This window comes from Carassius auratus, unplaced genomic scaffold (genome assembly GCF_003368295.1).
Source record: "Carassius auratus strain Wakin unplaced genomic scaffold, ASM336829v1 scaf_tig00051002, whole genome shotgun sequence".
Taxonomy (NCBI): Eukaryota; Metazoa; Chordata; class Actinopteri; order Cypriniformes; family Cyprinidae; genus Carassius; species Carassius auratus.
Genome location: NW_020527183.1, coordinates 22,220 through 31,830, shown reverse-complemented (window position 1 = coordinate 31,830; position 9,611 = coordinate 22,220). Strand labels below are relative to the sequence as shown.

The following is a 9,611-nucleotide window of genomic DNA, read 5'->3' as shown; positions in this document are numbered from 1 at the left end:
CTCTCTCTTTGCAGCAGTCTTCGCTTATGGCCATACCACCCTGGCTATGCCAGATCATGTCTGAGCTCGGAAGCTAAGCAGGTTTGGGCCTGGTTAGTAATTGGATGGGACACCCCTGGTAATACCAGTTGCTCTTAAGATTTTTGTAAATTTTTCACACAATTATATAATAATCTTGAAAAAAAAAAGAGTCAATGCCCATTCTTTGAATCTTAGCAGTCATGGACCTGTTAGTGTTGGATGGGAGACCCCCTCGGTAATACCAGGTGCTCTAATATTATTGGAAATTTATTACTAATTATATAATAATCTTAAAAAAAAAAAAAAAGAGTCAATGCCCGATCTCTTAATCTTAGCAGTATTGGCCTGGTTAGTGCTTGGATGGGAGACCGCCTCGGAATACCAGGTGCTGTAAGCTTTTGGATTTTCATTCCTACTTATATAATGTATGGGCGATTTGATTGGCTGATCTTTAAATAGTCTTCTCTTTGCAGTATCCTTCGCTTGCGACCGTAACAACCTGGCTATGCCTGATCTCGTCTGCTCTCGGAAGCTAAGCAGGGTTTGGTCCTGTATAATGTACCGGCGATTAGATTGGCTGATCTTTAAATAGCTCTCTCTTTGCAGCAGTCTTCGCTTATGGCCATTCCACCCTGGCTATGCCAGATCATGTCTGAGCTCGGAAACTAAGCAGGTTTCGGCCTGGTTAGTAATTGGATGGCAGACCCTGGTAATACCAGTTGCTTTAAGATTTTTGGAAATTTTTCACAAATTATATAATAATCTTGAAAAAAAAAAAAAGTCAATGCCCGATCTCTGAATAATAGCAGGTTTGCCTGGTTAGTACTTGGATGGAAGACGGCCGGGAAATACCAGTTGCTGTAAGATTTTTGGCAATTTTTTACTAATTACATAATAATCTTGCAAAAAAAAAAAAAAAGAGTAAATGCCCAATCTTTGAATCTTAGCAGGTTATGGACCTGTTTAGTGCTGGATGGAGACCGCCTCGGAATACCAGTTGCTGTAATATTTTTGGAAATTTGTACTAATTATATAATTATCTTGAAACAAAAAGAGTCAATGCCCAATCTTTGAATCTTAGCAGCTATGGACCTGTTTAGTGTTTGGATGGGAGACCGCCTCGGAAAACCAGGTGCTCTAATATTATTGGAAATCATTACTAATTATATAATAATCTTTAAAAAAAAAAAAAAGAGTCAATGCCCGATCTCTTAATCTTAGCAGGTATTGGCCTGGTTAGTGCTTGGATGGGAGACCGCCTGGGAATACCAGGTGCTTTAAGCTTTAGGGTTTTCTTTCCTACTTATATAATGTACCGGCGATTAGATTGGCTGATCTTTAAATAGCTCTCTCTTTGCAGCAGTCTTCGCTTATGGCCATACCACCCTGGCTATGCCAGATCATGTCTGAGCTCGGAAGCTAAGCAGGTTTGGGCCTGGTTAGTAATTGGATGGGAGACCCCCTGGTAATACCAGTTGCTTTAAGATTTTTGTAAAATTTTCACAAATTATATAATAATCTTGAAAAAAAAAAGAGTCAATGCCCATTCTTTGAATCTTAGCAGTCATGGACCTGTTTAGTGTTTGGATGGGAGACCGCCTGGAATACCAGGTGCTCTAATATTATTGGAAATTTATTACTAATTATATAATAATCTTAAAAAAAAAAAAAAAAAAAAAGAGCAATGCCCGATCTCTTAATCTTAGCAGGTATTGGCCTGGTTAGTGCTTGGATGGGAGACCGCCTCGGAATACCAGGTGCTGTAAGCTTTTGGATTTTCATTCCTACTTATATAATGTATGGGCGATTTGATTGGCTGATCTTTAAATAGTCTTCTCTTTGCAGTATCCTTCGCTTGCGACCGTAACAACCTGGCTATGCCTGATCTCGTCTGCTCTCGGAAGCTAAGCAGGTTTGGTCCTGTATAATGTACCGGCGATTAGATTGGCTGATCTTTAAATAGCTCTCTCTTTGCAGCAGTCTTCGCTTATGGCCATTCCACCCTGGCTATGCCAGATCATGTCTGAGCTCGGAAACTAAGCAGGTTTGGCCTGGTTAGTAATTGGATGGCAGACCCCCTGGTAATACCAGTTGCTTTAAGATTTTTGGAAATTTTTCACAAATTATATAATAATCTTGAAAAAAAAAAAAAGTCAATGCCCGATCTCTGAATCTTAGCAGGTTTTGCCTGGTTAGTACTTGGATGGGAGACGGCCTGGAAATACCAGTTGCTGTAATATTTTTGGCAATTTTACTAATTACATAATAATCTTGCAACAAAAAAAAAAAAAGAGTAAATGCCCAATCTTGAATCTTAGGAGGTATGGACCTGGTTTAGTGCTTGGATGGAGACCGCTCGGAAATACCAGTTGCTGTAATATTTTTGGAATTGTACTAATTATATAATTATCTTGAAACAAAAAGAGTCAATGCCCAATCTTTGAATCTTAGCAGCTATGGACCTGTTTAGTGTTTGGATGGGAGACCGCCTCGGAAAACCAGTGCTCTAATATTATTGGAAATTCATTACTAATTATATAATAATCTTTAAAAAAAAAAAAAAAAAAAAAAAGAGTCAATGCCCGATCTCTTAATCTTAGCAGGTATGGCCTGGTTAGTGCTTGGATGGGAGACCGCCTGGGAATACCAGGTGCTTTAAGCTTTAGGGTTTTCTTTCCTACTTATATAATGTACCGGCGATTAGATTGGCTGATCTTTAAATAGCTCTCTCTTTGCAGCAGTCTTCGCTTATGGCCATACCACCCTGGCTATGCCAGATCATGTCTGAGCTCGGAAGCTAAGCAGGTTTGGCCTGGTTAGTAATTGGATGGGAGACCCCCTGGTAATACCAGTTGCTTTAAGATTTTTGTAAATTTTTCACAAATTATATAATAATCTTGAAAAAAAAAAGAGTCAATGCCCATTCTTTGAATCTTAGCAGTCATGGACCTGTTTAGTGTCTGGATGGGAGACCGCCTCGGAATACCAGGTGCTCTAATATTATTGGAAATTCATTACTAATTATATAATAATCTTTTAAAAAAAAAAAAAAAGAGTCAATGCCCGATCTCTTAATCTTAGCAGGTATTGGCCTGGTTAGTGCTTGGATGGGAGACCGCCTGGAATACCAGGTGCTTTAAGCTTTAGGGTTTTCTTTCCTACTTATATAATGTACCGGCGATTAGATTGGCTGATCTTTAAATAGCTCTCTCTTTGCAGCAGTCTTCGCTTATGGCCATACCACCCTGGCTATGCCAGATCATGTCTGAGCTCGGAAGCTAAGCAGTTTGGGCCTGGTTAGTAATTGGATGGGAGACCCCCTGGTAATACCAGTTGCTTTAAGATTTTTGTAAATTTTTCACAATTATATAATAATCTTGAAAAAAAAAAGAGTCAATGCCCGATCTCTTAATCTTAGCAGTATTGGCCTGTTTAGTGCTGGATGGGACGAGACCCCTCGGAATACCAGGTGCTGTAAGCTTTTGGATTTTCATTCCTACTTATATAATGTATGGGCGATTTTGATTGGCTGATCTTTAAATAGTCTTCTCTTTGCAGTATCCTTCGCTTGCGACCGTAACAACCTGGCTATGCCTGATCTCGTCTGCTCTCGGAAGCTAAGCAGGTTTGGTCCTGTATAATGTACCGGCGATTAGATTGGCTGATCTTTAAATAGCTCTCTCTTTGCAGCAGTCTTCGCTTATGCCATTCCACCCTGGCTATGCCAGATCATGTCTGAGCTCGGAAACTAAGCAGGTTCGGCCTGGTTAGTAATTGGATGGCAGGACCCCCTGGTAATACCAGTTGCTTTAAGATTTTTGGAAATTTTTCACAAATTATATAATAATCTTGCAAGAAAAAAAGAAAGGGAGTCAATGCCCCATATCTGATCTAGCAGGTATGGGCCTGGTTAGTAATTGGATGGGAGACACCCTGGTAATACCAGTTGCTTTAAGATTTTTGGAAATTTTTCACAAATTATATAATAATCTTGAAAAAAAAAAAAAAAAGTCAATGCCCGACTCTCTGAATAATAGCAGGTTTGCCTGGTTAGTACTTGGATGGAAGGACGGCCGGGGAAATACCAGTTGCTGTAATATTTTTGGCAATTTTTACTAATTACATAATAATTCTGCAACAACAAAAAAAAAAAAAGAGTAAATGCCCAATCTTGAATCTTAGGAGGTATGGACCTGTTTAGTGCTTGGATGGGAGACCGCCTCGGAATACCAGTTGCTGTAATATTTTTCGGAAATTTGTACTAATTATATAATTATCTTGAAACAAAAAGAGTCAATGCCCAATCTCTTGAATCTTAGCAGCTATGGGCCCTGTTTAGTGTTTGGATGGGGAGACCGCCTCGGAAAACCAGGTGCTCTAATATTATTGGAAATTCATTACTAATTATATAATAATCTTTAAAAAAAAAAAAAAAAAAAGAGTCAATGCCCGATCTCTTAATCTTAGCAGGTATTGGCCTGGTTAGTGCTTGGATGGGAGACCGCCTGGGAATACCCAGGTGCTTTAAGCTTTAGGGTTTTCTTTCCTACTTATATAATGTACCGGCGATTAGATTGGCTGATCTTTAAATAGCTCTCTCTTTGCAGCAGTCTTCGCTTATGGCCATACCACCCTGGCTATGCCAGATCATGTCTGAGCTCGGAAGCTAAGCAGGTTTGGGCCTGGTTAGTAATTGGATGGGAGACCCCCTGGTAATACCAGTTGCTTTAAGATTTGTAAATTTTTCACAAATTATATAATAATCTTGAAAAAAAAAAGAGTGAATGCCCTATTCTTTGAATCTTAGCAGTCATTGACCTGTGTAGTGTTTGGATGGGAGACCCCCTGTTAATACCAGGTGCTCTAATGTTATTGGAAATTTATTACTAATTATATAATAATCTTAAAAAAAAGAGCCAATGCCCGATCTCTTAATCTTAGCAGGTATTGGCCTGGTTAGTGCTTGGATGGGAGACCGCCTCGGAATACCAGGTGCTGTAAGCTTTTGGATTTTCATTCCTACTTATATAATGTATGGGCGATTTGATTGGCTGATCTTTAAATAGTCTTCTCTTTGCAGTATCCTTCGCTTGCGACCGTAACAACCTGGCTAATGCCTGATCTCGTCTGCTCTCGGAAGCTAAGCAGGTTTGGTCCTGTATAATGTACCGGCGATTAGATTGGCTGATCTTTAAATAGCTCTCTCTTTGCAGCAGTCTTCGCTTATGGCCATTCCACCCTGGCTATGCCAGATCATGTCTGAGCTCGGAAACTAAGCAGGTTTCGGCCTGGTTAGTAATTGGATGGCAGACCCCCTGGTAATACCAGTTGCTTTAAGATTTTTGGAAATTTTTCACAAATTATATAATAATCTTGCAAGAAAAAAAGAAAGGAGTCAATGCCCCATATCTGAATCTTAGCAGGTATGGGCCTGGTTAGTAATTGGATGGGAGACACCCTGGTAATACCAGTTGCTTTAAGATTTTTGGAAATTTTTCACAAATTATATAATAATCTTGAAAAAAAAAAAAAAAAGTCAATGCCCGATCTCTGAATAATAGCAGGTTTTGCCTGGTTAGTACTTGGATGGAAGACGGCCGGGAAATACCAGTTGCTGTAATATTTTTGGCAATTTTTACTAATTACATAATAATCTTGCAACAAAAAAAAAAAAAAGAGTAAATGCCCAATCTTTGAATCTTAGGAGGTATGGACCTGTTTAGTGCTTGGATGGGAGACCGCCTCGGAATACCAGTTGCTGTAATATTTTTGGAAATTTGTACTAATTATATAATTATCTTTTAACAAAAGAGTCAATGCCCAATCTTTGAATCTTAGCAGCTATGGGCCTGTTTAGTGTTTGGATGGGAGACCGCCTCGGAAAACCAGATGCTCTAATATTATTGGAAATTCATTACTAATTATATAATAATCTTTAAAAAAAAAAAAAAAAGAGTCAATGCCCGATCTCTTAATCTTAGCAGGTATTGGCCTGGGTTAGTGCTTGGATGGGAGAACCGCCTCGGAATACCAGGTGCTGTAAGCTTTTGGATTTTCATTCCTACCTTATATAATGTATGGGCGATTTGATTGGCTGATCTTTAAATAGTCTTCTCTTTGCAGTATCCTTCGCTTGCGACCGTAACAACCTGGCTATGCCTGATCTCGTCTGCTCTCAGAAGCTAAGCAGGTTTGGTCCTGTATAATGTACCGGCGATTAGATTGGCTGATCTTTAAATAGCTCTCTCTTTGCAGCAGTCTTCGCTTATGGCCATTCCACCCTGGGCTATGCCAGATCATGTCTGAGCTCGGAAACTAAGCAAGGTTTCGGCCTGGTTAGTAATGGATGGCAGACCCCCTGGTAATACAGTTGCTTTAAGATTTTTGGAATTTTTCACAAATTATATAATAATCTTGCAAGAAAAAAAAGAAAGGAGTCAATGCCCCATATCTGAATCTTAGCAGGTTATGGGCCTGGTTAGTAATTGGATGGGAGACACCCTGGTAATACCAGTTGCTTTAAGATTTTTGGAAATTTTTCACAAATTATATAATAATCTTGAAAAAAAAAAAAAAAAAGTTCAATGCCCGATCTCTGAATAATAGCCAGGTTTTGCCTGGTTAGTACTTGGATGGAAAGACGGCCGGGAAATACCAGTTGCTGTAATATTTTGGCAATTTTTACTAATTACATAATAATCTTGCAACAAAAAAAAAAAAAAAAGAGTAAATGCCAATCTTTGAATCTTAGGAGGTATGGACCTGTTTAGTGCTTTGGATGGGAGACCGCCCTCGGAATACCAGTTGCTGTAATATTTTTGGAAATTTGTACTAATTAATAATTTATCTTGAAACAAAAGAGTCAATGCCCAATCTTTGAATCTTAGCAGCTATGGGCCTGTTTAGTGTTTGGATGGGAGACCGCCTCGGAAAACCAGGTGCTCTAATATTATTGGAAATTCATTACTAATTATATAATAATCTTTAAAAAAAAAAAAAAAAAAGAGTCAATGCCCGATCTCTTAATCTTAGCAGGTATTGGCCTGGTTAGTGCTTGAATGGGAGACCGCCTGGGAATACCAGGTGCTTTAAGCTTTAGGGTTTTCTTTCCTACTTATATAATGTACCGGCGATTAGATTGGCTGATCTTTAAATAGCTCTCTCTTTGCAGCCAGTCTTCGCTTATGGCCATACCACCCTGGCTATGCCAGATCATGTCTGAGCTCGGAAGCTAAGCAGGTTTGGGCCTGGTTAGTAATTGGATGGGAGACCCCCCTGGTAATACCAGTTGCTTTAAGATTTTTGTAAATTTTCACAAATTATATAATAATCTTGAAAAAAAAGAGTGAATGCCCAATCTTTGAATCTTAGCAGTCATTGACCTGTGTAGTGTTTGGATGGGAGACCCCCTGGTAATACCAGGTGCTCTAATATTATTGGAAATTTATTACTAATTATATAATAATCTTTAAAAAAAAGAGCCAATGCCCGATCTCTTAATCTTAGCAGGTATTGGCCTGGTTAGTGCTTGGATGGGAGACCGCCTCGGGAATACCAGGTGCTGTAAGCTTTTGGATTTTCATTCCTACTTATATAATGTATGGGCGATTTGATTGGCTGATCTTAAATAGTCTTCTCTTTGCAGTATCCTTCGCTTGCGACCGTAACAACCTGGCTATGCCTGATCTCGTCTGCTCTCGGAAGCTAAGCAGGTTTGGTCCTGTATAATGTACCGGCGATTAGATTGGCTGATCTTTAAATAGCTCTCTCTTTGTAGCAGTCTTCGCTTATGGCCATTCCACCCTGGCTATGCCAGATCATGTCTGAGCTCGGAAACTAAGCAGGTTTCGGGCCTGGTTAGTAATTGGATGGGAGACCCCCTGGTAATACCAGTTGCTTTAAGATTTTTGGAAATTTTTCACAAATTATATAATAATCTTGCAAGAAAAAAAGAAAGGAGTCAATGCCCCATATCTGAATCTTAGCAAGTATGGGCCTGGTTAGTAATTGGATGGGAGACACCCTGGTAATACCAGTTGCTTTAAGATTTTTGGAAATTTTTCACAAATTATATAATAATCTTGAAAAAAAAAAAAAAAAAAAGTCAATGCCCGATCTCTGAATAATAGCAGGTTTTGCCTGGTTAGTACTTGGATGGAAGACGGCCGGGAAATACCAGTTGCTGTAATATTTTTGGCAATTTTTACTAATTACATAATAATCTTGCAAAAAAAAAAAAAAAAAAGTAAATGCCCAATCTTTGAATCTTAGGAGGTATGGACCTGTTTATTGCTTGGATGGGAGACCGCCTCGGAATACCAGTTGCTGTAATATTTTTGGAAATTTGTACTAATTATATAATTATCTTGAAACAAAAAGAGTCAATGCCCAATCTTTGAATCTTAGCTGCTATGGGCCTGTTTAGTGTTTGGATGGGAGACCGCCTCGGAAAACCAGGTGCTCTAATATTATTGGAAATTCATTACTAATTATATAATAATCTTTAAAAAAAAAAAAAAAAGAGTCAATGCCCGATCTCTTAATCTTAGCAGGTATTGGCCTGGTTAGTGCTTGGATGGGAGACCGCCTGGGAATACCAGGTGCTTTAAGCTTTAGGGTTTTCTTTCCTACTTATATAATGTACCGGCGATTAGATTGGCTGATCTTTAAATAGCTCTCTCTTTGCAGCAGTCTTCGCTTATGGCCATACCACCCTGGCTATGCCAGATCATGTCTGAGCTCGGAAGCTAAGCAGGTTTGGGCCTGGTTAGTAATTCGATGGGAGACCCCCTGGTAATACCAGTTGCTTTAAGATTTTTGTAAATTTTTCACAAATTATATAATAATCTTGAAAAAAAAAGAGTGAATGCCCAATCTTTGAATCTTAGCAGTCATTGACCTGTGTAGTGTTTGGATGGGAGACCCCCTGGTCATACCAGGTGCTCTAATATTATTGGAAATTTATTACTAATTATATAATAATCTTTAAAAAAAAGAGCCAATGCCCGATCTCTTAATCTTAGCAGGTATTGGCCTGGTTAGTGCTTGGATGGGAGACCGCCTCGGAATACCAGGTGCTGTAAGCTTTTGGATTTTCACTCCTACTTATATAATGTATGGGCGATTTGATTGGCTGATCTTTAAATAGTCTTCTCTTTGCAGTATCCTTCGCTTGCGACCGTAACAACCTGGCTATGCCTGATCTCGTCTGCTCTCGGAAGCTAAGCAGGTTTGGTCCTGTATAATGTACCGGCGATTAGATTGGCTGATCTTTAAATAGCTCTCTCTTTGCAGCAGTCTTCGCTTATGGCCATTCCACCCTGGCTATGCCAGATCATGTCTGAGCTCGGAAACTAAGCAGGTTTCGCCTGGTTAGTAATTGGATGGCAGACCCCCTGGTAATACCAGTTGCTTTAAGATTTTTGGAAATTTTTCACAAATTATATAATCTTGCAAGAAAAAAAGAAAGAGTCAATGCCCCATATCTGAATCTTAGCAGGTATGGGCCTGGTTAGTAATTGGATGGGAGACCGCCTGGGAATACCAGGTGCTTTAAGCTTTAGGGTTTTCTTTCCTACTTATATAATGTA

At 39.2% G+C, this 9,611-nt stretch overlaps 5 pseudogenes; all 5 read left to right on the top strand.

Moving 5' to 3' along the window:
* Positions 1–1,389: 1,389 nt before the first annotated feature.
* LOC113089767 (uncharacterized) lies at positions 1,390–1,508 on the top strand (annotated as a pseudogene).
* A 1,259-nt stretch (positions 1,509–2,767) lies between these two features.
* LOC113089781 (uncharacterized) lies at positions 2,768–2,885 on the top strand (annotated as a pseudogene).
* Positions 2,886–4,636: 1,751 nt separating this feature from the next.
* On the top strand, positions 4,637–4,755 carry LOC113089765 (uncharacterized; annotated as a pseudogene).
* A 2,446-nt stretch (positions 4,756–7,201) lies between these two features.
* LOC113089776 (uncharacterized) lies at positions 7,202–7,321 on the top strand (annotated as a pseudogene).
* A 1,396-nt stretch (positions 7,322–8,717) lies between these two features.
* Positions 8,718–8,836, top strand: LOC113089770 (uncharacterized; annotated as a pseudogene).
* Positions 8,837–9,611: the final 775 nt, after the last annotated feature.